This window comes from Canis aureus, chromosome 30 (assembly GCF_053574225.1).
Source record: "Canis aureus isolate CA01 chromosome 30, VMU_Caureus_v.1.0, whole genome shotgun sequence".
NCBI lineage: Eukaryota > Metazoa > Chordata > Mammalia > Carnivora > Canidae > Canis > Canis aureus.
Genome location: NC_135640.1, coordinates 33360153 through 33387500, shown reverse-complemented (window position 1 = coordinate 33387500; position 27348 = coordinate 33360153). Strand labels below are relative to the sequence as shown.

At 39.3% G+C, this 27348-nt stretch overlaps 1 long non-coding RNA gene across 2 annotated transcripts in view; it reads right to left on the bottom strand.

Moving 5' to 3' along the window:
* Nucleotides 1–27348, bottom strand: part of LOC144301874 (uncharacterized) — a 30225-nt gene that overhangs the window by 2179 nt on the left and 698 nt on the right. Inside the window, exons 2-5 of one of the 2 annotated variants that reach the window (XR_013368772.1) lie at nucleotides 26830–27056; nucleotides 25031–25205; nucleotides 13592–13715; nucleotides 3565–3636 (exon numbers count right to left, since the gene is read on the bottom strand). This is a non-coding gene — a long non-coding RNA (uncharacterized LOC144301874). The remainder of the gene's footprint in view (nucleotides 1–3564; nucleotides 3637–13591; nucleotides 13716–25030; nucleotides 25206–26829; nucleotides 27057–27348) is intronic. The other variant, XR_013368771.1, reaches the window with a different exon arrangement.

Genomic DNA, 27348 nt, shown 5'->3' with positions numbered 1-27348 from the left:
AACTGGGGATGCCTGGAAATGCCTTGTGTATGTGAAAATCCGTGCCAAAGAATGTGAGCAATGAGTAGATGTGTAATTGCCCGTGTGCGGATGTTGTATACCCAGGCCTCCCCTGAGCTGCACCACCCCAGACAGCTGATTGCTCGAGTGCCATATAGCAGTGAATTGCAGGAGAAGGATAGGTGAAGGCCAGGATCCCAGGGGCAGAACATTCAAAGGAGAAGCTCTAATTACCTGGCAGGTGGCATTGAAAGTTACTAAAAGACAGAAACTGCCCCGCCCCAGTGGTTCCTGGAGGCCACCTTGCCCTACACCTCACTTAGAGCATTATATAAAAAGGGAGTTACAACACCCACTCCCTGCTTGGTTCCAGGCTGCCTGCCTCAGCCCATTTCTCCCATCTCATGCCATTCTGGATTTTATCCTTCCAACTTGCAATCTTACTGGACATTGTTTCACATTTCAATTGTGTTCAGTGGCAAGTTCCTGGTACATCTGACATTGGTTCTTTCAAACCATAAATCTGGTTCCTCCACCACCTGCTAGCAAGACTTGGGTCCCCTCTCTGCTTCTTCTTTTCGCATGCCTTCAGGACCCTGGCAGCCCCACCCCCTGGAGGGCTCCGTCCCTGTACTATCTCCTCATGCTCTTGAGTTCCATACACCACCCAGACTCTGTTTGCATCTGTAGCTTCTTCCAGCCCAGATCTCTCTGCTGGGCTCCAGGTCTCCATTCCAGCCTGGAATTCCAAATACAACTCAGATCCAGCAGTCCAGCTTAACCCAGTATCTCCCTTTTGGGTCGCACCTGTTCCAGTCCCTTGTCCTGTGAGTGGTAGCACCAAACACCTAGATCTTATGCCAGAAATGCTACCCTCCTAGGCTTGTCCTTACTTCTTTCTTTCCATCCAATCAGTCACCAAGTAGTCCTCAAATCCATTCCTTCCATCTGACCCCTCTCCCTCCAGGGTCCTCAAATTCACCCTGATAATCATTCCTCACTGACCTGAGTCTTCCTCTTTTATTCTGTGGCTCCCAGCGTGCCCCTTCTCAAATGTTAATCTCATCAGGTCACTTCCCTATTTTAACTGGCTCCTGGAGCAAGGGATGCTACAGGGTAACATTCCAGATCCATTCATTCATTTACTCATTCAGCACATATTTACTGAGGTCTTACTATCCTACAGGCACTGTGCTAGCAGTAGGTATACCTGAGAAAGAGACAGACATAGTGATAGAATATTCAATGAAATTCAAGGTCATCTGTGAATGACTTTTCTATACATATCCAGCTTAATCTCTCAATGCATCCCTACCTTATACCATATAGTGCTACCCATGACCTTGCAGTTCCCCAAAAGCACCTCCCGGGCTTTGATGAGTTGCTTCCCAGACTTGTATAGGCTTCCCTATCTCTTTGGATAATTACGTTCTTCCTAACTCAGTTGTGCTCTCAGTTCCTCTTGAAAGCTGTCACTAACACCTCCCCCTCCAACTCTTCCAGATTGACCTGCCCTTCCTCTATGCCTCAGCACCTGTGTTTACTCATGTAATTGTATTTACTACACAGTGTGGTGACATAATTTACTGGCCTGTATTCTTTTTCTCACACACACACACACACACACACACACACTCCTTAAGTTAATTTTTATCACCCGTGCCCAACAATGTACAGCACATAGTCAGCATTTGGGAAATGAACTATATAAAAATAACACATCATTCTTGTTGAGTTAGTATCATATTTAGTGCATTTATTTATATAATTCATAGTAACTGCAAATAACTATTTTGGTCACTTTGGATGCAACATTTAATAAACCATTAAGAGAGTAGCATTAAGTTAATCTGTCCAGTGCCTACTGAGCAAATTTTTGTTAAGCACCTACTATGTGCCAGGCATCATGTTAGCACTGGGGATATGGCAGTGAAAATGTTAGACAAAATCCTTCTCCTCGTGGGGCATGTATTCTAGTGGGGAGAGGTAAATTATAAACACATAGGCAATTAGAAATCTCAGAAAGTGATAAATGCCATGAAGAAAACACAAGAATAATGGGGAAGGACATTTGTGGAGGCAACAGAGGGGTCCTCCACATTAGCAAGGCTGTTTTGGAAGGACTGTCTTTATCTCAACTTCCTCATGTGGGAGCTGGGAATCATAAAAGCAGCCCCAGCGTTAGGATGCTTGGAAGATCACATGAGAAAATAACGATGCAGCACGGACATATCATAAAAATTGTCCTTCTTGCAGGGTGTTAATTCAGGGAGAGGGATGTTCTAAATTATACCCTGAAAGCAGCAGGTGGAGAATGGGTCACAAGGCCAGAAGGGATAGTAAGGGGATCACCCAGGACGCTGTTGCATGGAAAAAGGAAGGCTTCTGATTTCATGTTCCTGGAAGCAGATCCTGCCATGTGTCCGTGTGTTTTACTTACACTCTAAAGGCAAGTTTACATACCCATCTCCTGGACATGAAGAGCTAGCTCATTTGTGTCTAATGGAATGAGTAGGAACACACCATGTTTCCTGCAGCTCACAGGAATCACACACATGTCCTGCATCAAATTCTTCCTTCACTGTCACACTGAGCATTCATTTCTGAGTGTGATTGTGTTTCTCTCTATTGTTCCTTGCCTGTCTCCCTGGGGTTTCTACCCCTATGTCTAAATGATTCCTTAGGATTTCACCAATATTTCTCCTACAGGTTCCCAGAGTTCCTAGAAGCTGCTTGGCCATTGTTGTATTTTTAATAAATGTAAAGATCTGATGAAATGAATAAATAAGAACTCATATAATTCTTAGATTAGGTAATTAGACATGCACACAGTTCTGATAAACATGATCTACCTGTTACCTGTTAATGGTGAAGTGTTTGAATGTTAACTGGGTGAGATTTTCATGCTATCATCAAATGGACTCAATAGCTGGACTGAAACATGAAAACTTAGAACAAGTCTACCTTGAGGAACACAGTAATATACATATTTGTTGATGGAGGAAGGAAAGGAGGAACTAATTCTTGAGACTTAGTGGAACAGTGGAAGTAGGAAAGAAATGTTTAGAAAATATTCCCAGTGAAGTGGCTTTAGACCATCTCTATTGAGATATTGGGTGGCTTGGCTCAAAATTCTTAGTTTGGTCCTCTCTCCATCTCTCCCTCCCACACTGCTTTTCTTCCTTCCTTTCTTCCTTTTTGTTTTAGTTATATAAAATAATACCTGTAGGCTCTCTCGATGGCACCCAGTTCTTTCCCTAGAGGTAACCTCTGTTTTTAGATTGATATGGATACTTCTGAAATTATTTCTTTATATGTCTATGCATATACTGCTGTATATAGAAAAGTATATGGTATTGTTTTGTTCTGACATAAATGTATCACATTGTGTGCATCATCCTGCAAATTGTTTAGTTTTCTCAAAGGTAATAGTATGTCTTCAAAAACTCCCCAGTGTCACTATGTATAAATCTGCTTTATTTTTTCAAACTGCTACTCAGCATCTCAACATGTCATAATTTACATGTATCTTTGTGTATTTATCATTTTTTTGTAATTACTTACTTGGTTTTATAATAACTTAGTATCCAGTAGAGCAAATCCTTCTGTGTTACTGTTCTTCTTAAGAGGGTTTTGCTGGAAAAATAAACATTGTTAAAATGTCCATACTACCCAAAGCAATAATGCAATCTCTATGAAAATACCAACAGCATTTTTCACAGAACTAGAGCAAACAATCCTAAAATTCGTACAGAACCACAAATGACTCTGAATAGCCAAAGCAATCTTGAAAAAGAAAAAACAAAGCTGGAGGTATCACAATTCCAGATTTCAATTTATATTACAACGTTGTTGTAATCAAAACAGTATTATACTAACACAAAAACAGACACATAGATCGATGGAACAGAATAGGAAGCCCAGAAATAAATCCACGATTACATGGTCAATTAATCTCTGACAAAGGAGGCAAGAAAATGCAATGGGGAAAAAGACAGTTGTGAAAATTGACCAGCTCCTTGCAAAAACTGAAACTGGACCACTTTCTTACACCATACACAAACTCAATATAGATTAAGGACCTAGATGTGAGGCCTGAAACCATAAAAATCCTAGAAAAGAACACAGGCAGTAATGTTTCTGACATCAGCCATGATATTTTTCTAGATACATCTCCTGAGGCAAGGTAAAAATAAACTATTTGGACTATATCAAAATAAAAAGCTCTGTATAGCAAAGGAAATGACCAACACAACTGAAAGACAACCTACTGAATGGGAGAAGATATTTGCAGATGAAAAAGGATTGATATCCAAAATATATAAAGAACTTACACCACTCAACACACACACACACACACACACACACACACACACACACAAACCGCAATTAAAGAAAAAGGTAGCAGATGTGAAGAGACATGTCTCCAAAGAAGACATACAGGTGGCCAACAGACACATAAAAAGATGCTCCACATCACCCATCATTAGGAAAATGCAAATCAAAACCATAATGAGGTATCACTTCACACCTGTCAGAATGACTAAGATCAAAAACACAAGAAACAACAAGTGTTGATGAGGGATATGAAGAAAAAGGAACTCTCATGCACTGTTGGTGGTAATGCAAACTGGTGCAGCCTCTGTGGAAGATGGTGTGGAGGTTCCTCAAAAAATTAAAAATAGAACTACTCCATGGCCCAGTAATCACACTACTGGGTATTTACTCAAAGAATATGAAAATGCTAATTTGAAAAGATATATACACCCCTATGTTTATTGCATATTATTTACCATAGCCAAAGTATGGAAACTGCCCATGTGTCTAACTATGGGTGAATGGATAAAGAAGATATGGAATATATATGTATATACAGTAGAAAATTATTAATTTAAAAAAATGAAATCTTGCCATTTGCAACATGGATGGATCTAGAGAGTATAATGATAAGTGAAAAAAATCGGAGAAAAACAAATACCATTTGATTTCACTCACATATGGAATTTAATAAACAAATGAGCAAAGGAAAGAAAAGAGACAAACCAAAAACAGACTCTTAACTATGGAGAACAAACTGATGGTTACCAGATGGGAGGTGGCTGGGGGATGGGTGAAATAGGTGAAGGGGATTGAAAGTACACTTATCTTGATGAGCACTAGGTAATGTGCAGAATTGTGGAGTCACAATATTGTATACCTGAAACTAATATAACACCTTACGTTGACTACACTGGAACTAAATTTTTTTAATTTAATTTAATTTAAAAAGAATGCTTTGCTATTCTTGGTCCTTTCCATTTCTATTTCTGTAGGTTCATTTGGATCTTTTACACATATTATGATATCATCTATGAATCATGAGAGTTATATTTTTCTTTCCAATTTATATATCTTTTATTTCCATGTCTTTTTCTTTTTCTTCATTGGCTAGGAGCTCCAGTACAATGTTGAGTAGGAATATATGTGGACATTTTTGTCTTATTCACAGTTTCAAAGGGAAATCTTTCAACATTTAACCAATAAGTATGGTGTTTGCTATAGTTTTGTTTTCTAGATAAATTTCATCTAATCAAAGAAGTTCTCTTCCATTCACAATTTTCTAAGAATATTTTTGTATAGATGGCAACATTTTATTAAGTTTTTTATTATAATTCCAGTATAGTTACCATATAGCATTATATTAGTTTCTGGTGTACAATATAGTGATTCAGCATTTCTGTACATTACTCCATGCTCATCATGGTATGTGTACTCTTTAAATGGATGACAAAATTTATCAAAAGATTTTTCTGCATCTCTGGGATAATCATAGTTTTATTTGTTCACGTGGTAACTTACATTGATTTATTTCCAAATATTGTTCTCGGAGTAATTTAATTTGGTCAAGAAATTCTCTTTTATATAATGCTGAATTTGGTTGTCCAGTTTTGGGATTTTTGCTCGTAGGTTCTGAAATATTATTGACTTGAATTTTCCTTCCTCCTAATGTCCTTGTTAGATTTTAGTATCAAGGTTATGCTTTCCTCATACAACAAGTTTTGGATTATTTTTCCTTTTCCTATTTTCCAAGACCATTTGTGTAACATCAGTGTGGCTCTCTGAATACTTGTGTGAATTCATCATTGAAAACTTCAGACTAGTGTTTTCTTTGAGAAGAGGTTTTAAATAATAATTCAATTTCTCTAAAAGTTATTCAGGTAATATGTTTTTCTTGAGTCCAAACTGACGTGGAAATTTTCTAGAAAGTTCCCATTTTGTTTTTGACACAAAGTTGTCTCAAAATCTCCTTTAAAAAAAAAATCCCCTCTTTCCTTTTCAATGCCTAGGGGATCTACAGCCATGTCCCTCATTTAATTTCTGACTCTGTGGTCTACTTTAAATATAATCAAGCCTGGATGTTTCCTGTCACACAAACACCATTTCTTTTGTTGTTCCTCTCATCTGGAAAGCCAGACTTCACTTCTCTGCCTTTCCAAATGATGCTCATCGATTAAGGCTCCATGCAAATTTCAGAGTCTTCATGTAGAATTTGATGACTATCTCATCCTGCACTGATTTCTTCCTTCTCTGGATATATATATATATATATTTTTTTTTTTAACCTCCAAACTCTAATTTTTATCTCAAATTCGTTCCTAATCATACACCTTTTCTGTTTTATTGTTTTGTGCCCTCTAATCAAACTGTCTGTTCTGAAGTTCAGAATAAAGACATTTTAAAATTTCCCATAGCACTCAGATGGTGATAATTATACAAAAGGGCTCAGCTTAAACAAAATATTTATTGAGAGATTAATCCTATGGTCCTATAAACTCAATATTACACAAATGTTGCAAAAAGAATTTAATAAAAACTTTTATTGAGAAAACAGCAAAATAACATACTAATGATAGGAAAAATAAAAGCACAACTGAAACTGTACGCCAACTCTTGTATAATAAAAGAGGAGCATCACTCTTCTGTAGCAGCCACCCCAGTCGTCTCTATTGTTATAAAAATTAAAGTCTGAACTTAATGAACTTGCATAAGGTAAAAGTTAAATGACTAAGTTATAATTCATTTAAAAAATGTAGAGAAGCAAATAACCAAAAATAAAACTAAAATAGGGAAGAAACCTACTTCTAGCTGGAACTAAGAAAAGCCTCAACCTTTTATTACAATCTCTGATTAATATTATCCAGATATGATACAATGTGGATTAAATGGAAATTTAATGTGTCCAATTCCACAGGACATAACCCTAGTGCAATGGGACAAGTAAACCTGTTTGGAGAGCTATCAGAGAAGGAGAAACAGGAAGACATTGGGAATATTAGAGAGAACAGGAGAAAACTAAAAGAAGTTCTAGTTTCATGCTTGTCTTAGTCTGTTCAGACTGCTGTAACAAAAATACCATACACTGGGTAGCTTACAAACAACAGGAGTGGTGTGCCTGAGTGGCTCAGTTGGTTAAGCATCTGCCTTTGGCTCGGGTCATGATCCCAGAGTCCTGAGATCAAGCCCCACACTAGGCTCCTTGCTCATCAGGGAAACTGCTTCTCCCTTTCCCTCTGCCCCTTGCCCCCACCCCTAACTTGTGCATTCTCTCTGTCTCTCTCTCAAATAAATGAATAAAATCTTAAAAAAAAAAAAAACAGGAATTATTTCTCACAATTCTTGGGAAGTCCAAGATCAAAGTGCCAAAGGGTACAAAATTTCAGTTATAAGATATAACTACTATAACTACTATATATTAGATCTCTTTAGCCAACATCTCCCATTTTTCCCACTTCTTAGCTCCTGTCAACCACTATTCTATTCTCTGTGAATATGACTTTTTAAAAATTCCACATATAAGTGAGATCATCCAGTATTTGTACTTCTGTGTCTGGTTTATTTCACTTAGCAGAGTGTCCTCCAGTTCCATCTGTGTTATCACAAAGATGAAGATGAAAGTTCTGCACACTTCCAAACAAAAACAAAAGACTACTTATTGACAACTAAAATGAAATTCTCATCTGCAGTTTTCAAATGTGGAAAGAGTGAAACAACACTGATGGAATTCTAGAATTCTGTTTCCAGCCAAACTAGGATTCATGTATGATCATAAAAAGAACGGGCTTGGACATACAACGGTTCAAGTTATACACCACCCCATATTCATTTTGAAGAAATTGTCTAATCCAGTGAAAAGTGATCAGAATAAAGATGACAAGAAAGGGAAGATTTTGTATATGCTAAATTTAATAGATAATATTTGTCAAGTACTTAATATGGGTCAAGCACGATAATCAAAGGAAGAGATTTTTGGAATGCAGGAAAATAGAGCCATTACATTCCCTTACCATTTCTGAGAAAATTACTTGATACTATACCAAATAATAAAGAAGAATCCAAATAAAGACATCCAAGGGAAAAAAAAAGCATGCTGTGTAATAACAATAAGAGCCAAATTTTATTAAAAGGCTTACACTGATTCCAGTACTATTCTAAACAATTTTACATAGAACATCTCATTTAATTTTCCCAATATCACCACAGGTATGAAATATTATCCCCATTTTACAGTTAAAGAAATCAAAATATAAGAATAATTTACCCAAGGTTGTACAGTCAGAAGGGTGGCAAAGCTGATCTTTCAACCCATGAGACTGACTACACAGCCACTGTTCTTTTTTTTTTTTTTCACAGCCACTGTTCTTACCCATCTTTTTAATTTTGATGGTAAACAATAAAACCATCTATTCAATTATTCTAGGTGCTGAAGACACAGGAGTAAATAAAACGAAGTACTTATCTTTATCATATCTGCATTCTTGTGAGTACAAAGTCCAAACATGTATGTACTATGAAAAAAAAACAATGTACAGTAAAGAGTGAATGGAAGAAACTGCTATTATTGATGGTGGTGGTGGTCAGAGAGAGAATCTCTGAAGAGACATCAGAGTAAAGACCAAATGAAGTAAGGAAGGCTGCCATGAAGCTGTGGAGCAAGTGTTCCAAGCACCAAAAAGGCTAAAAGTCTTGGAAAACTCAAGAAACAGTAGGAGGCAAGTCTGGCTGGAGTCAAGTGAATGGGAGGAGAACAGTGAGAGGTAGAAGGGCAGAGGTACCAAGAAATCAGATCACCTAAGGTCTATCGACCATTGGAAGGACCTTGAATTATATTCTAGTATGATGAGAAACAATAGGGAAAATCACCCTTTGGCTTAAAGATAAGATTGTAGGAAGGCAAAAGGGAAAGAATCAAGACAGTTAATCTATTGTGGTATGGGGCACCTGGGTAGAGAGTTGGGTAAGTGTCCAACTCTTGGTTTTGGCTCTGGTCCTGATCTCAGGGTCATAGGATCAAGCCCATCGAGCCCAAATAAAATCTTAAAAAAAAAAAGAGTGAAGTACTGATTTAAGCTACAACGTGGATGAACCTTAAAATCATCAAGCTAAACAAAAGAGATCAGACATTAAAGGTCACGGATTGTTTGATTCCATTAGTATGAAATGTCCAGAATATGCAGATATGTAAAGATAGAAGGTACATTTCTATGTACATTGTGGTTGCTGGGGCCCGGGGTAGGGGGAGGAGAAATGGGGCACAATTGTTAATGGATATGGAGATTCTTTTGTGGTGATGGTTGTATGACTTTATGAATATACTAAAAAAAAACATACATTGTACACTTTAAAAAGAAGTTGAATTTTATAGTTTGTAAGTTATATCTCAATTTTTAAAATATAAAAGTTCTTAAAAAAGAGATGGAAGAAAAAAATACATTCCATTAGACATCCTTAAATTTTTAACAAACCTATTTTAGCCTACATTTGTCTATCAACATCAAGAATGAAATGGCACTTATAACTCCCTTTCCTTATTATCTCCACAACCTGAGAAATTTACATTACTCTTACTCTCCCTTCTCAACTCTATACATCCTGGATTTTGTTGTTGATGATGATAATGGAAATAATATAATTACTACTTGTTGAGAACTAAGTGCCAGGTACCATGTTTGCTTTATATGCATTGTCTCATGTTTCCCAAGTTCTTGACTACTACTTCAGACTACCTCTGAGACTTTTTAGGGATTTTTTTTAACATCCTTTTTCATTTTAAGTCTCCTTTAACTTTGAAATTAAGTGGTATAACTACACTATCAAAAATTCTTTTTGGTATTGGTTTCTTTTCTTTTTTTAAGATAGATTTATTTATTTATTTATTTATTTATTTATTTATGTATTTATTTATTCATGAGAGACACAAAGAGAGAGAGGCAGAGACATAGGTAGAGGGATAACAGGCTCCCCCTGGGGAGCCTGCTGGGGGGCTTGGTTCCAGGACCCCAGGATCACGACCTGAGCCAAAGGCAGATGCTCAATCCCTGAGCCACCTAGGTGCCCCAATAGCAGAGTAATATTCCATTATATGTATATACCACATTTTGTTTATAAGTTCGTCAACTGATAGATACTGAGGATGTTTTCAGTTTTTGGATACTATGAATAATGCTACTATGAACATTCATGTACAAGGTTTTACGTGAACATATGTTATCATTTCTTGGGTATGTACCTGGGAGGGAAATTTCTGGGTCATACAGGAACTCTGTGTTTAACTTTTTGAGGAACTGTCAAAACACTCCTCTAGAGCAACTGTACAACTTTATATTCTAATCGGTAATGTATGAGGAGTCAGTTTTTCCACATCCCTGTCAACACTTCTTATTGTCTGTCTTGGGTTATAATCATTCTAGTGGGTGTAAAGTAGTATTTTGTTGTGGTTTTGATTTGAATTTCCCTAATAACTTATGATATTGAGCATATTTTCATGTGCCTGTTAGCTATTGGCATATCTTCACTGGAAAAATATCTATTCAATTCTTCGACATTTTTAAATTGGGTTATCTGTCTTTTTATTGTTGAAGTGCAATGGTTCTTTATCTATTCTGGATACTTTATCAAATAAATCACCTACAAATATTTTCTCCCAATCTGTTGCTCTTTTCACTTTTTTGATAGTGTATAGATGATGGTCCCCAACTTACAATGGTTTGATTTTGTAAAGATGATATGAAAGCAATATGCATCCAATAGAAACTATACTTCAGATTTCTAATTTTGATCTTTTCATGGGCTAGCAATATGCAGTATGATATTCTTTCACACCTGTGTTTTCTCCCAAGAGTTTTATAGTTTTAGTTCTTACATTTAGGTCTTTGATCCATTTTGAATTAAATTTTAAATGTGGTATGAGGTAGGGGGTCCACTTTCATCTTTTACAAATGTGGATATCCCAGTTCTTCCAGCTTCATTTGTTGAAAAGATTACTATTCCCCATTAAATTGTCTACACAGTCTTGTTGAAAATAAGTGTATGTTCATAAATGCATGAGTTTATCCTGAGATTCTCAATCCTGTTCCATTGCCTATGTCTATCCTTATGCCAGCACTACACAATCTTGATTACACAGCTTAGGTTTTCAAATTAGGAAATGTTAATCCTCAAACTTTTTACCTTTTTTTTTTTTTCTAAATTTTTTTGGCTATTACTGATCCCTTGCATTTCTATATGAGTTTTAGGATCAACTTGTCAACTTCTGCAAAGAGCAGCAGCTGGAATTTTGATAAGGATTGTATTGAACCTGAAAATCAATTTAAGCAGTATTGCTTTTCTTTGATCCGCAACATAGATGTCTTCTCATTTGAGTAGGTCTTCTTTAGTTTCTTCCATCAATCTTTTAGAGTTTTCAGTGTGCAAGCCTTTGCTTTTTTGTTGTTGTCGTTGTTGTCAAATTTATTCCTAAGTATTTTATGAATGCTAGTGTAATATGGAATTATTTTCTTTTTAAATATTTGATTTATTTGAGGTGGGGAGAGAGTACACACATGCACATGTGGGGTGGAGGGTTGCAGAGGGAGAAAGACAAGTAGACCCCCTGAGCAGGGAGCCAACACAGGTGATCCCAGGACCCTAAGACGGTGACCTGAGCCAAAGTAAGACAATTAACTAACTCAGCCACCCAGGTGCCCCGGAATTATTTTCTTAATTTCATTTTTGGATTGTTCATTGCTAATGTATAGAAATATAAGTGATTTTTATATATTGATCTTTTATTTTTTGTGAATTCCTTAAGATTTTATATATACAAGACTTTTTTTTCCACTTAGTTCTTTAATCATGCCTCCTTTTAATTACATCTTTTAAATATATTTAACATAGCTAATTTACTTTGTATAATAAGTTCATTTTTTGTGTCTCCTCAGACTATTTCTCGTGACTTTTTTTCTTGTGTATGTGACCTACTTTCTTGTTTCTTTGAATGTCTCATAACTTTTTATTGAAGATTGGACATTTAGAATAATATAATGTAGCAACTCTGGAAATCAGAGCTCATCCCAGGTTTGTAGATTGTTTTGCATTTGTTTGTTTATTGGATTTTCTGCACTAATTCTGTAAAGTGTATATTCTTTACTGTATGAGGCCACTGAAGTTCTGATCGATTAACCTAGTGGTCAGTTAATGATTCCACAGAGACGATTCTTTAGATGATTGGAACCAATAAGGCTCCCAGTAGCTGCCAAGAAGTTCTGTGTGTTTTAGGAGACATCCAACATTTAGCCAAACACCTTACAGCTCCATCTTAGCCAGTGGGGAGAACTAAGGACTTCTCAGGTCTTTCCTAAACACACATACCACCCTGCACAGGCCATAGTCCTACATATTTGCATGGCCTTCTGCATTACCAGGGATGTGTTGGAGATTTCAAAGCCCCCATATGGACATCCATTCTTCAGCTTTTCCTTTAAGTCTTTGGGTTAGCCTATTGTTTGTCCCAACTGTTATCTGCCACCTGAAGCAGCCGTGATGTTCAATAATTGCCTCTGATTCTTTTCAACACACACCCCTGGGGAAAAGGCTGTTTGTTCTAGATGAGTTCTGAGTCAGATCAAATAAAGACAGCCTTGCAAATGGGGTCTTCCAAGGAACCATCAGACAGGTCAAATAATGACAATTCTCTGAGAATGGGGCTTTGAAGGGGCTCCAACCCCATTCTGCAACCCCCACTCCCCAGTAGCTCCCAGGCTGCTAGTTTTCACTGTGACTGCCTACAGGCTCTTGGATTTCCAGGCTGCTGCAGCGACAGGGAGGAGATATGGGAACATGGCAAGTTAAAGTGACACAAAGCTCATTGTTCTTACCAAGATTCAGCTGTTTTTCTTGAATAAATGCTCCCCAGATTGCTGCAAGGCTTTGGTTAATTTCCAGAGTTCTGAAAAAGTCGATTCTGAGATTATTTGCCAATGTTCTTATTGCTTTTATGGAAGAGAGAATTTTTAGAGGTCCTTCGCCATTTTTGCTAATGTCTTAGAATTTGACTTTGATGGAGATTTTCAAACCTCCAGAAGTGTGTCTGTTACATGTGATTATTGAACCCTTGAAATGTGGCTAATACAAATTGAGATGTACTATACATGTAAAATACATATTCAAAGGCAATACAACAAAACTTTTAATATTTTCTTCATAATTTTTACTTTGAACATATATTGATATGATAATATTTTGACTAGTTTAGATGAAATAATATATATTACTAAAATTAATTTCACTTTTTTACCCTTTTTAATGTGTATGGTAGTCAGAATCCTAAGACAATCCCAGATGTCATGGCCTCTGCGACAGCTAGAAAATTTTAAATTACATCTGTGGTTCTCATTATATTTCAACTGGACAGTGTTTGTCTAGAAAGAAAAAAAAATTTTTAAACATATTAATCTAGTAAAATAAAACAAAGTATATAAAAAATTAGAAGGAAACAGTAAGAAAGAATAATAAACAGAAAATATAACACATGGCTCCCGATTGTTATTGTTGGGAGCCTAGGTAGTTCAGTCTTCTGCCTTTGGCTCAGGTCATGATCCCAGGGCTCTGTTCAGGGGAGAATTTACTTCTCCCTCTCCCTTTGCTCCTCCATACCACTTGTGTGAGCTTGCTCTCTCTCTCTTATAAATAAATAAATAAATAAATAAATAAATAAATAAATAAATAACATGATTAAATGGAATGAGACTAAACCTAGTTGTTTGTTAGATTCTAACAGAATACTCTGCAGATATTGGGAAGATGGATCACTGTCCCTGGGAGCACTCATCTGGGAGGGAGGTTTGAAGGCTAGAGTTTTAATGGGAAACGCCCTCGGGTACAACACCTGTGCAGGAGTGAAAGCAGGAGGAAAGGACAGTTAAATTGAGATGTGTTTGGAAAAAGGGTCCCAGCTAATCCCACATGCAACTCTGGAGCTGGAGAGGCTTTTCAGAGGGAAGGCTGAGCCTCTGTGCCCAGCACTGATGGGCCCCTGGGAGAAAGCATGACTTTGAACAAGGGGAAACCCTATGGAAGGACTTAGCTGTGATCAGTCAACTTCCTGACAGCTGGGGAAATAAGTGCCTTGACTCTGAAGCAGGATCTGGGGAACATATTGTTCCATCCACTAGAGAAGTTGTGATCATCTGTGATATAGGATTCAAATCTCTGAATTAGAATTGCTTTCTCAATTTTGCCTCCCACATTTCCCAAGATTCTACAAATAGACAACAACTCCAGGTAGTTCTGACATTAGAGAAAATGATCCCACCTCCATTGAATTCCTACTGTGCCAGATGGCACCTGCCTCATTGTATAAACTTCATCTTTTTTTAGGCCACATGTCTGCTTATTTCATCTGGCTGAATTATCCCAGTGACTTTTTTAGTACCAAAAAAAAAAAAAAAGAAAAACAAGAAAAAAGCAGCAGACATAAATTCACGTCTTTGCATCACGAGGATAGAGTGTCTTCTCCAAATTTGGTTTTCTCAATCACCTAAACAAAGATATTGGTTAGGGCCTCTTTTCATCCTGAAAGAACCATGGAGAGTTTTCCAGGCAAGGGAAGGCATGGCATCTGTCACCACCTATGTGGGCAGGGATTTATTTTAATTGCCCTATAAGCTGAAGTGACAGGTATTGAACAATCAAGGTAATAACAGGCATCTACCAATAAGAATGGACACAGGTCCTTGGGGGAGGTTCTGAAGTGTCCAGCTAGTGGTTATTTGACAACCGGCATGAAAGCAGTTCACTATTTTAACAGACTGAGATGTACCTCCCAAATAGTGACCCTGGCTGCAGGTGCAAATGCAGACACATGGAGGGAAGGCAGGTCATGGAGCTTACTGGCTGAATCAATGGCTCCAAATCCAAACTGACCTAATGATTCTTCTCACTCAATCTCTGGAACACGTCAGGTGGATATGAAAGCACACAGCAAAATCATTCAACTATGACTCGCCCACTTCCTTCCCATGATCCAATCTGACTCACCAGCATCTGTAGGTTTATCACAGCACTCTGCTTCAGCAAAGATAGAGGTGCACAAAATAAGGGACAAACAGCACCCCCTTGACTGAAAGTCCGTGTGTTCGCTGTTGTCTCCAAAACACCAGGAGTGGGAGGCAGGAAGAGGAGGGTGGGTTTTTTATTACACTTTAAAATGCCACCGGACTTGTGGTAAATTGAAACATTGTTTTAAGGAATTGTAGGTATTTCCAGGCAGGAGAAATATGAGATCAGTTTGATCACGGTAATGTTGACTTTAATTTTAACTAGTGTTCCTTGGGCAGAAATCTAAAACTATTGTAGACAAATGGATGTTCTAAAACACCTAACCGTGGGCAGAGCACTAAAGGTTTAGGACGTGCTGTTGCTCTTTATTTCAATACAAATAGGAATAAAAAATTGCACAAACTGCCTCTTTGCATCTTATATGACCTTGGCCATTAGGACCCCTTTACAGACTAAATCAGGCCATGAACATCTTCAAGGCCTAAATCTCCCTACCAGATACAACCTCCCCATGGGCATCATGCTCCTCTCTGAATAACAAATTTTTCATCTGGTATCTGCCTTCTGACTAGGTAACCAACTCCCCTCCCTGAGTACTAATCTCCTCCCTGGGTACCACCTGCCTCTCTGGGTTCTAATTTCCTTACTGGGTGCCATTTTCTGCCAAAGACAAGTCCAGATAGTCTCAGAGTTAGGATGATTCAACTTAAGGATTTTTTTGACTTTATGATGGTGCAAAAGCAAAATGCATTCAGTAGAAACTATACTTTGAATTTTGAATTTTGCTCTTTTTCCAGACTAAGAATATGTGGGCCCATTCTCTCTCATGATGCTAGCCCATAGCAGCTGCCACTCCCAGTTAAGCCACATGATCACAATCACAAGGGTTAACAACTGACACACTAACAACTAATTTTTCACTTTGAGTACAAATAGTCAAAAATTGCATGAAATAGCTAACACTTTATTATAAAATTGGCTTTGTATTGATGGCTTTGCCAACTGTGAGCTAATGTAAGTGTTCTGAGTGTAAGCTGGCTGGGCTAAGCTAGGATGTTTGGTAGATCAGGTGTATTAAATGCATTTTTGACTTTGGATATTTTCAACTTACAATGTGTTTATCAGGATGAAACTTCATTGTAAGTCAAGGAAAATCTGCCTAAAAGAGTCTTCCCTCCCAACCAAGAACAATAATCACCCAGGGGTATATGGCCTCAACAGTCAACCAAACATTGTCATTCCCAAGATCTCCTCTGCCCCTCACCACCACCCTGGGAGGAGGTGAGAGTGACATTCTCTGGTTTACAGGTGAGGACAAGAAGACTCAGCAAGAGTAAATGACTCCATTCAACCTGAAGAGGACAGGCATGTGCTTACACCCCACAAGTGCTTGCACATTTCAGAACCACAGGATGCGGGTTCTTAGGATGCCAACTTGGAAGGAGACAGGAGAATGTAGGCAGCTAGAAGGAGTCACTCAACTGTTTCCCTACCTAACATCCAGGTAGGGTGAAAAGGTAAAGACAAGAGGTAGGTATAGGTCGAGCACGTATTAATATGCCTGGCACAACAAATGGCTGATGTTGTTATGAATCCAATACAGAAGATGCTCTGGGTAGAAAGTCTCATCAAAACCCTGTGTAGCACTTTCCATGCCAAGGTGAGTTTACTGAGTGGTTCCACCTCTTCCTTGGCATTAAGCCTGATAGCCTGTCCAAATACCTTCCTTTGCAAGGCTATGTACCTACCACACCTCCCATGGAGGATTTACTTCTGTGCAAACTCATGCCCATATCACATGCTGGGCTCACATTCCAAAGCTATTACAACTGCAGGGCAGGGAGAGGACTTATACCACCATATAAAAGAGGATTCCCAGGCCAACATCTAGCTGAACCTGGCATCATAACCAGTCACTGCTAAAGGACCATCTCCAAGCTCCAGGACTAACATTTAGGATGGGTCCACCCCACTGATGTTATACAAGACTCTTCTTGGCCCCTAAAAGGTCATAAATGATAGCCAGGGTCTTGAATTCCCAACAATCTCAGTACAGCTAGCAGACCAAGATGTATACAGATATAAACTCATTGGTTCTGAAGGTGTGCTAGAACACAACATGGGCTCACATGGAAGGTGTGTATGTGGAAGTTTATGTGCTATACAAATATCACTACATGGTATCATAAATGGAAAGAAATGAGAGAAGTATTTTAGCAAGCTGATGAACCATTTTTTAAAGATCCATAATCTGAACAAATGTGAAGATTGTGGGAGGATAAACCAGCTGACCCCCAAATTCCAGATCCTCTTTCAAGTGTCAAAAGTTGGCTCACCAAGATCACATCTGGAAACAACCACCTCTTTGTTCTCAAGCTTAACCTCAGAAGGCTTCTGGAATCTAGAAGGATCAGGGTTGGCAGTGGCCCTGGCACATTTTCCTTAGGTGAAGAAAACAAAGAAAAAAAATAACAAAACAGCCCCCTATCCCCAGATAAAACCCAGAAACAGATCCAGCAGTTTTTCCCTCTCCTTCCCTGATCCCCTTCCTTTGAGTGTTTTATCAACTACTGTAGTGGGCGGTATCTGGGCTACCGGTGTTTTTCTACTTACAGGAGTAAGAAAATTCCATTAACTGAAGAATAATATGGTTGACTGCCCCAATGGGAAAGGCATTCAGCATACTGCGTTCTTGTTTCCTGTGTCCCTCTCAGGACCCTGAGGTCTAGACTTGCTGGCTCCTGCTCCCCAGGTTGTCCAGGCCTCTGGGGTTGTGACTCCCACCCACAGAGAAAGTACAGTGCGTGCTAATGGGGAGCACAGGAACAGAGGGAAGAGAAAAGTTAGGATGGGGGCAATTAGGCAGGTGAACTATTTCCTTTTCAAGAAAAGAAAATAAAGAAAAAATACAGGCACAAATCTACATTAGAGCTCATGTTGAGGGCTCTGGAAATACAATTGAGGTCTGGAACCATCCTGAAAGCACTCAGAAATCGCACCCACCAATAAGCTGGGGTGAAAGATTTTGGGGTGAATGACTTTAGCTTTCTTCTTCGTTTTAAGGGTATCAGGTCTCATTCTTCATTGGTGTAAAATGGTACAATCACTTGAGAAAACTGGAAGTTTCTTATAAAGTTAAACAGGCAGCTACTCTATGCCCCAGCAATTCCATTCCTAGGTATATTTAACCAAGATAAATAAGACATACATCCACACAAAGACTTACATAAGAATGTTCCTAGCAGCTTTATTTAAAATAGTCCCAAGCAACAACACCCCAAATTCATCAAGAGATGAATGAATAAACAAATTGTGGTATATCCACACACTGGAATTATATAAGTTTCCTTGTGTCACTATAACAAATTACTACAAACGTGGTGGCTTAAAACAGCACGAATTATCATTGTACAGTTCTGGAGAGCAGAAATCTGTATTGAATCTTTCTGGGCTAAAGTCAAGCTGTGGGCAGCACTGGCTCCTCCAGGAGAGAATCTGTGTCCTTGCCTTTCCCAGCCTCTAATGGCCTCCTATATTCCTTGGCTCGTGGCCCCTTCAAAGTGCACCACCTTGATCTGTGCTTCTGTAGTCATATTGCCTTCCCCTCTCAGGAGGTAATTCTCCCTCTTTTTCCTCTTCCTGTGATTAGGTGTAGGACCTACTTGAATCATCCAAGCTAATCTTCCCATCTCAAGATTCCTTAGCTTAATCACACCTGCAAAGTCTCTTCTGTAACATAAAATAAGATTCATGGGTTTTGGGGATATGTTTGAGGCCATTACTCAGTCTATCACAGGACTATACCACCTAGAAACAAAAAAGGATGAGCTGCTGATACAACATGGATGGATCTTGAAAGCTGTTTGTTGAATGAAAGAAACAAGACAAAAAAAAAAAAAAAAAGAAAGAAAGAAAGAAAGAAAAAGAATAGAAAAGAAAGAGAACATCTGTATGATTCTATTTTATGAAGTTCTAGAACAGGCTAGCCATGTTGATAGAAATCATAAAAGTGGTTGCTGGGAAGCAAGGGAATTTACTAGAAATAGACACAGAGAACTTTGAGACACAGAGAACATGAAAATGTTCTATACCTTGACTGGAGAGTTAGTTGATTACTTGAGTGTACACACTTATCAAAATGCCTGGAACTATATACTTTAGATCTGCGCATTTAACTGTATCTAAATTGTTCCTCAATAGAAAAGAGTGTTGAGGGAAAGTAGATAGCAACGAGGAGGATTAAAAAAAGAAGGAGGAGGACAAGGGACAGAAAAGCAAAGCCCAGTCTATGTAGGGAACACATTTTCATCCCTCATTATCAACTAGAACAAGCTTCCTGGCATGAAAAGAGCTGGGCCACAGAAGAGGGAGGTGAGCTATCCTGTAGCCTCTTCTAGGCATCTACAGTGCCCAAAGCCATTAGTCTAGTTTAGAAAAACTTATAAGACAAGACACCCAATGGAAAACCCCAAATATATTGAACACTTCCCTCCTCTCACAGGAAGTGAGAAAATAACCATATTTTTTACATATCAACCGTTTTCACTTTTTGCACTCCCTGCTAGGATTTGTGCATATTTCTGTACATCTTTTACATTGTTGTTATGGCAAAGGGATCATTTACCTTCTGCCTTTTTCTTTCAAGAACATGCTGCTATTTTGTTAGAGGATCTTCATGAGCATCCCTTTTGATCATTGGATGATAATATTTCACTGAATGGTTGATTTTTCACCAGATAATTCACTTAGCCTTTTCTTTCTTATTAGACATTTAGGCTATTTCATTTTTCTCCCTTTTGAAACATCATAGAGCACTGGTTGCCTTTGTTCTTCTTTTAAATTATTTAAGAAGTGAATATTGAAATAAGAAATCAAGAAGAGGAGAAAGGAATAGGAAAGTAACCACTAGCCCAGAATTTAGAGCTCGAGGGACCTCCAGAATTATCTGGTTTAAAATCCTAGTTTTACGGAAGAGGAAACGGAGTGAGGCCAGGGCAAAGGAAAGGCCAATGCCACACTGCAGCTAAGTCTCAGAGCGGAGACTCCAACTCGGAGCTTCTGACTAATGTAGTGCTCTTCGGTTCAAACAGAATAAGCACAAGCTACACTTTGCCTTGCCTACACAGCAAGCACTGACAAATTTCTCCTGTCTAAACCTGTCATAAAATTGCTGCCTGGGTCAATTGTGAGAGAAGCAACAAACAAAAAAAGGACAGTTGGTCAAAGCCCATGTTAGCATGAGAATAGAGTTTGAGCTACCTTTTAACTCAGCTATAAAAGAGAAATATGGCTGAAAAATGGAAAGAAGTTACTTTTCTTTGCATTTGTGTGCTTGGGAGATGCTCTGAGCACATGGTCGTTAAAAATAAAAGATCATTGGCTCTCAATTACTGTACTAATAGCAGGAAACCCTGCCATGATCATACAAAATAGGCTATGCAAAAATAATTTACAAATGCTTTACATAATTTTCCGGCAGCAGATTCACTTTCTTAATTATGTTTATCATAAAACTTGTTTCTAGAATATTCGACTGGAAATAGAGAGTGGCTTGATCATGCTAGGTGCAAGAGGAAGAAGGGGAGAATGACTATTTACAACGTGCCTATTTTGTGCCAGGCAATAAACTAGATTTTACGTATTCTCTCTCGTGGATTTTTAACCCCAGTAAACAGGAATCTGAGGCTCAGATGGATTAAGTAACTTTCCCAAGGTCACCCAATTAGGCCAAAGTCAAGCTTCCATTCCAGCACTGTCTGAAGTGGAAACCCACGTGTTTTTACCTCTACCAGGAAAATCCGATCAAATTTTATTCAACAAATATTTATTTATGTGCCATCTAATTTTCAAATCCCGTTTGCTAGGTAACAAGAGCATAAAAATAAATAAGAGAAACATCACTGGTGGACAGTACACAATGCTAGCAGATAGAATCAATCACACATAGTAGGTCACACATAAATATTTGATAAATGAGGGAATAAAGTCTCTTAGAGAGGTTGTGAGGCAGCTCACATCCTTACGTCAATGATAGACTTTAAATGCCAATTGGCATAGTTACATTCTTGATTGTTTCTTAGAGAATGTGAATTTCATGCAAAAATATTCAGTCCTACTCTAATTCTGAGACAAAAAGTATTTTGATTCCCATTTCCCAATGGGGCTGCAAAAAGAAGATTAAGGTGAGTTTCCTAAAACCCAGGCCAGCTTGTTATGTTCTAACCTGTTTGCCTGAAATGAATTATAATAATCTAAGGGCAATAACTTGTCTATGTAATTAAATTTAAGGTTTCTGAATGGGGATTTTTTTTTTGGTTGTAAGTAACAAAAAACTCATATTACCAATTCAAAAACCTTTGACAATAGGAAAAGTTTGTCATCTCTCATTTAGAAAAATATCTAGAGAAAGTGCAGCCACAAGCTGTTAAATTGTCCTCTTCGTGACGTCATCAAGGACCCAAATTTCTTGCATCTTCTCCCTCTTTTATCTTCAACAAGTCAGATTAATAGCCCTCATGGTTGTATGTTGGCTGCCGTAATTCCAGGCATCACATGCTCTAGCAGAGACTTGTTATGCCCCATCTAGTTCCATTCTTCTATCTGGGCACACAGAAAGGCTACATTTCCCAGTTTCCCTTATTGTTAGTTGGGGACATATGACTGGATTCCGGCCACTGGGATGTGGGCCAAAGGGCTGAGCCGAGCCCCATGTGCAATCACCCACTGTCTTGCTTCCCCTCCTACAAGCAATAGATTTAGCAACATCACAAGGTAGAAGGACCCTGGATCCCTGAATCTGCCCTTGAGGAGAGCCTCTGACTCATCGAACAAGATGTAAAGGAATAGGCCACTGGAGTCTTGGGCTGGTTTGTTCTAGGAGTTGTCAGTAATTACCCTAACCCTCATGCAGAAGGAGAGAAGTAGCATCTTCCCTGAGTGATGGGTTCTTGACACAGGGGCTCAGTCAGGAGGGAAAGGGGGTGAGTGGAAGAAGCATTCACAAGCTCTGCTACACCCCACTTCTTGCTGGGGTTTTATGATGCTTAACAATCCTCTGTGTCCCTTGTCAGCCCTCTTGGTCTGCCCATTGGCTGTTGCCAGCCTGTTTTCACTTCTCAAACCTCCCATTGGCCTTCCCCTGCCTACCCTAAGGATGGCCCTACACTCTGGCTCCAAGAGGGCTACCCAGAAGATTAGCTTGGCTTCCTGCATCCAAACCTCCAGACCCACCCATGTTTTCGCTGAGCTCACTAGCCCTCCACTCTGGATCTCATACCCAACCCATTCACAACAAATTCTTCCCTTTCCTGTATTTTCAGAAAAGATTTTCTTCTCTTTTTTTAAAAGATTTTTTAATTATTTATTTGAAAAAGAGAGACAGAGATAGCAACAAAGAGAGAGCATGAGCAGGGAGGAGAGGGAGAAGCAGGCTCCCCAATGAGCCCAGAGCCCAACTTGCTACTCAATCCACAGGGCCCCAGGATCATGACCTGAGCCAAAGGCAGACACTTAACCCACTGAGCCACCCAGACACCCCAAAAGGTTTTCCTCTCTAATGACCATTTCCATCAGCTCTTTAATATGATCACATTCTTGTATTAAAAATAAAATCACACGAACACCTTGTAGCCCCACTGCCCTCTCTTTTCCTTCCCTCCCTACCAGATTTTTTGGAAGAGCTGCCTATGCTCAGTCTCCACTCCCCACTGTGGCTCTACTGCACCCTAAGACCTAGAACCCCCCTACTGTTATACCAAACCTGCTCTCACCATGGTTTCCCATGACTTCCTTGTCACTAAATCTGGTGGACACATTCCCTTCTTGTATTAGTTTCTTAGGGCTGCTGTAACAAATTGCCACAAATTACCAGTGTCTTAAAACAATAGGAATTTAATCTCTCACAGTCCTGGAGGCTAGAAGTCCAAAATCAAAGGGTCACCAGGGCCATCCTCCTCAGAAGGCTCCAGAAAAATATCCTTCTTTGCCTCTTCTAGCTTCTGGTGGTTGCCAACACTTTTGGGGTTTGGCTAGTAGCTGCATCAACCCAATCTCTGCCTCAGTCTTTATACTACTTTCCTTGTGTTTCTTGGTGCACATACTTCCCTCAAAAAGAACACTAGTCATTGGTTCAGGGCCCACTCTAAAATCAAGTATGACCTCATCTTAACCTGACTACATCTACAAACACTCTACTTCCAAATAAGGTCAATTCACAGAGGGTTAAAGCTTCAACATATTGTTGGGGGAACACAATTCACACCCACAACACTTTCATATCTAACTTGACCTGGAAGTGTCCCTTCTCTCCTTGAGACATCATCTATTCCCAGTCTTCCTTGGACCTCTCTGAAATCTGTTTCTCACATTACTTCTTGGTCTTCTCTTCCTCTGTCCATCCTTCTAATATTGGTGTCTCTCAGGGCTTTGGCAACTTTCTTTTCTCTCTCACCTGGTTGAAAGGCCCATCCCGAAAACTCATCATGTTCATCTGAAACCTGACCCTCCCATTGTCTCCCCATCTCATAACTGGCACCACCATGCATGGAGCCTCTTGAATGGGCCTCCATTCCTGAGCACTGAGCCTTCCCTTTCCCACACTCCCCATTGCCAACCAACCATTGAGGCCTATCAGTTCTGCCCCCCAAATACCTCTCCCTGCGCTGCAATGGCCCTTGTTCAAGTCACCATTATCTTGCTCCCTGACCATCATAAGAGATTTCTCATAGTCTCCCTGTCCCCAGCTTTTATCAACACTTTCTTATTAAGTACTTCTATTGTCCTTATCACCCTCTGAACAAATTCCATACTCTTTAACTTGGCTTACAAGGACCTTTATAATCTGACCCTACCTAATCCTAGACTCATCTCTTTATATTCCATCCTCACATGTCAATACTGTTAATATTCTAACCCAAACGAATGCCCTAGACTGAATATTTGTGTCCCCTGCCCCAATACCAAATTCTTATGTTTATACCTAATTTCCCAATGCGATGGTGTTTGGAGGTGGGGCCTTTGGGAGATGATTAGGTCATAAAACTGGAGCCCTCATAGATGGGATTAGTGTCCTTATAAAAGGGACCTCAGAGAGCTCCCTGCTCCTGCCACCATGCGAGGACACCACAAGAAGACAGCCAGCTATGAACCAGAGAGCAGGTACTCGCCATTCACCAAATGTGCTAGCACCTTGGTCTCGGACTTCCAGACACTAGAACTTTGAGAAATAAATGTCTGTTTTTTGTTAGCTACCCAGTTTATGACATTCTTTTATAACAGCCTGAATGGACCAAGACTCCAAACCACCTGTACCTTGCATCCTGGTCTTTGCTTGTGCATATTCCTCACCTGGGACATTGTTTCCTGCCCTTTTGGCTGCCCATATCACACTTAATATTTCCTATTCATTCATTCAGTAAATATCTATTGAGTGCCTACTATGTGCCATGAGCTATTTTAAGCACTGAGAATATAGTAGGGAAAAAAGAGAAAAGAACCTAAATTTATGTGCTTATATTTTGGTTGAGGGAATCAGACACGAAGCATAAATAAGCAAATACTGTAGAGTGTGTCAGATGGTGATAAGTGCTATAAAAAAATTAAACAGAAGATGGGGGATTAGGGGGTACAAGAGAGTAGGGGTTAGGTTTTTAAAGAAGGTGACCTTGAGAGTCCTTACCGAGAAGACAACATTTAAGCTCCACATGGACCCCACTTCCTCCAGTAAGCCTTCTGGAAATTTTCCAAGCGTAGGTTAAGTGCCATTTTTATGAGCTCCCATGCAGTCTCTAGCTTCTCATCACAGCACTTAACAGGCTATATTTTCCTGTTGACTTGGGAGTATCAGCTGCAAACTATGGGGGCAGGGAATGAATCTGTTATTGCTTGTATATCACCAGCTCCTTGTAGATGTTCATTATATGTTTATTGAACCAGTAAATGAATTGACAATCACATTATTTACAAGTCATATGAAGAATTCATCTCCTATTTATAGTCATGCTGTGTTTGACAAAGTGCTGTCTCACCCACTGTCTCATTTCAGACAGGCAGGTGTCATTGTCATTGTCCTCTTTTAGCAGACACTCAGAAAGATTCTGTTTCTTGCCCAAGGTCACACAGTAAGAGGAAACTGCAGTTCAATCTACCTTACATCTCCAGAACCACTGTGCTTTCCAGAAAAAAAAAAAAAAAAAAAAAAAACCTCGCTGCCTTCCTCAATCGTGTTCTGCAAAAACACAATCCACGAATTCAAGTGCATTAACCATCCTCAGCCAATGTACATTCATTTTTTTCCAGGGAAGAGCATCCCCATGTCCCCTATCCCTGGAAAATTTTCACCAAATGCTAAAGCCACCATGTAAGCCCAAAGATAAAACCTTCTGGGATTCCTTCATGTAGCCACTGCCTGGCATACCCCATGTTCTCACACTATTTTCCAGAACATTTACTGCCCTTCTCCAGGTACACATTGAGCAGATCCATGTGGACCACCACAGATGGGGATCCATTGAAGTGCTCTCTTCTCTGGCACTTTTGAGCTGACATCGCTTTTCAATGTGTTAATTGAACCACGTGGGGTTCATAAATGCTGCAAGCAGAATTGCAGACAGGAGTCAATTAGCAATAATTAATATCCTCTATCTAATGCCGGTCCTCCCCCCCCAAAATGATAAAGTGTCACTCCATTTGGACACAAGAAACAGAGAAGGGGATTGGGCAACAAAACTCACTGTTTCACAAAAAAGTCTAGTCTTTGAGAAGGGCGGGTCCCCTCAGAGCAGTTGAGCCTCCAAGGATTCCCCTATAGTGGGGAAGTGAGCCTAAACCACACAAGCTACGCTCACTTCAACGAGGTGACGTGACTTGTAGGCGGGGTGGGACCGTTCTTGGGTAGTTTTCCACTTGCTGCTCACAAGTTCTTACCCTCTTTGGTTCTTTGTCACTTGGCCCCATCAAAACGCCCACTTCGGGGAACTTAAACGCTTGCTCATGCCACCCACCAACCCAGTGGCATGTGGGGATGAGGGTTAGAAGTTCACATACTCTTCCCCTTTGTTTTCTCGTGCTACTCTCTGCATAAGCACCTCTAAACAAGCCGAGTGGTTGTGGCTGTTGCCACATGATTTTGTATTGATGAGTTTCCTTCCATCCTCTCATTCTCAAGGGGAATGGAAGTGGAGGAGAGTTAACTGTTTGAGAAACAGTGCACACAATGAATAGGCACTGACAAGAGTCAGCCTGGATGCTTTGAAAAGAGCTGCTTTGTCACTGAAGGGCTTATTTCCGCCTTGAAATACTTCCTTCCAATTGAATAGATAGTGCAAAGGATAAACACTCATCTTTCTAGGGGAAAAATTTTTTTTTCTCTCAGGAAGCTGGAAAATTCTTCTCAAAGTGTCAACATTTAGGGAAAAACAGAGATAAGTGCCCTAATTCTAGCAACAAGGGAGAATCAGTTGGCTCATATGTTCTCACCTCCAACCCTGGTCCTCTGGAAGGTTCTTGCTGCATGTGTTCCACTCCTGTTCACTCTCAAAGAGGAAAATGCAACTCTTCAATTGCTCTCCCACTTCCGATGCAGATCGCTCAAACAGCTGGACTCCTTTGAAAAAATGATTTTCATCATGACAAAAACATTACTTGCAAACAGAGTTGAGAGGAAAAAAGAAAACATTTTCTGTGATAGTCTTTCCTTTGGGTTTCTGAAAAGTGAGGAAAGTTTTCATTAAAAAAAAAAAAAAAAAAAAGCCATAAACTTGTCTTAGGATGCACTCAGCATAGATGAGAGAAGACAGCGGTTAAATAAATTAACAGAATAATAAACCATCATGATCCTCTGCTGTTTCTTTTCAGAAGAGTCCCCCCCCCCCAGAAACTTTTAAAATATCTAACAAAAGCAAAATGTTGTAAGTTATGAGATGCTTTTCAGGAAGGCATCCCTTTACCTCAAGTGTAACTAACGAAGACAAGTGAGTAAGATAAATCTGAATAAAA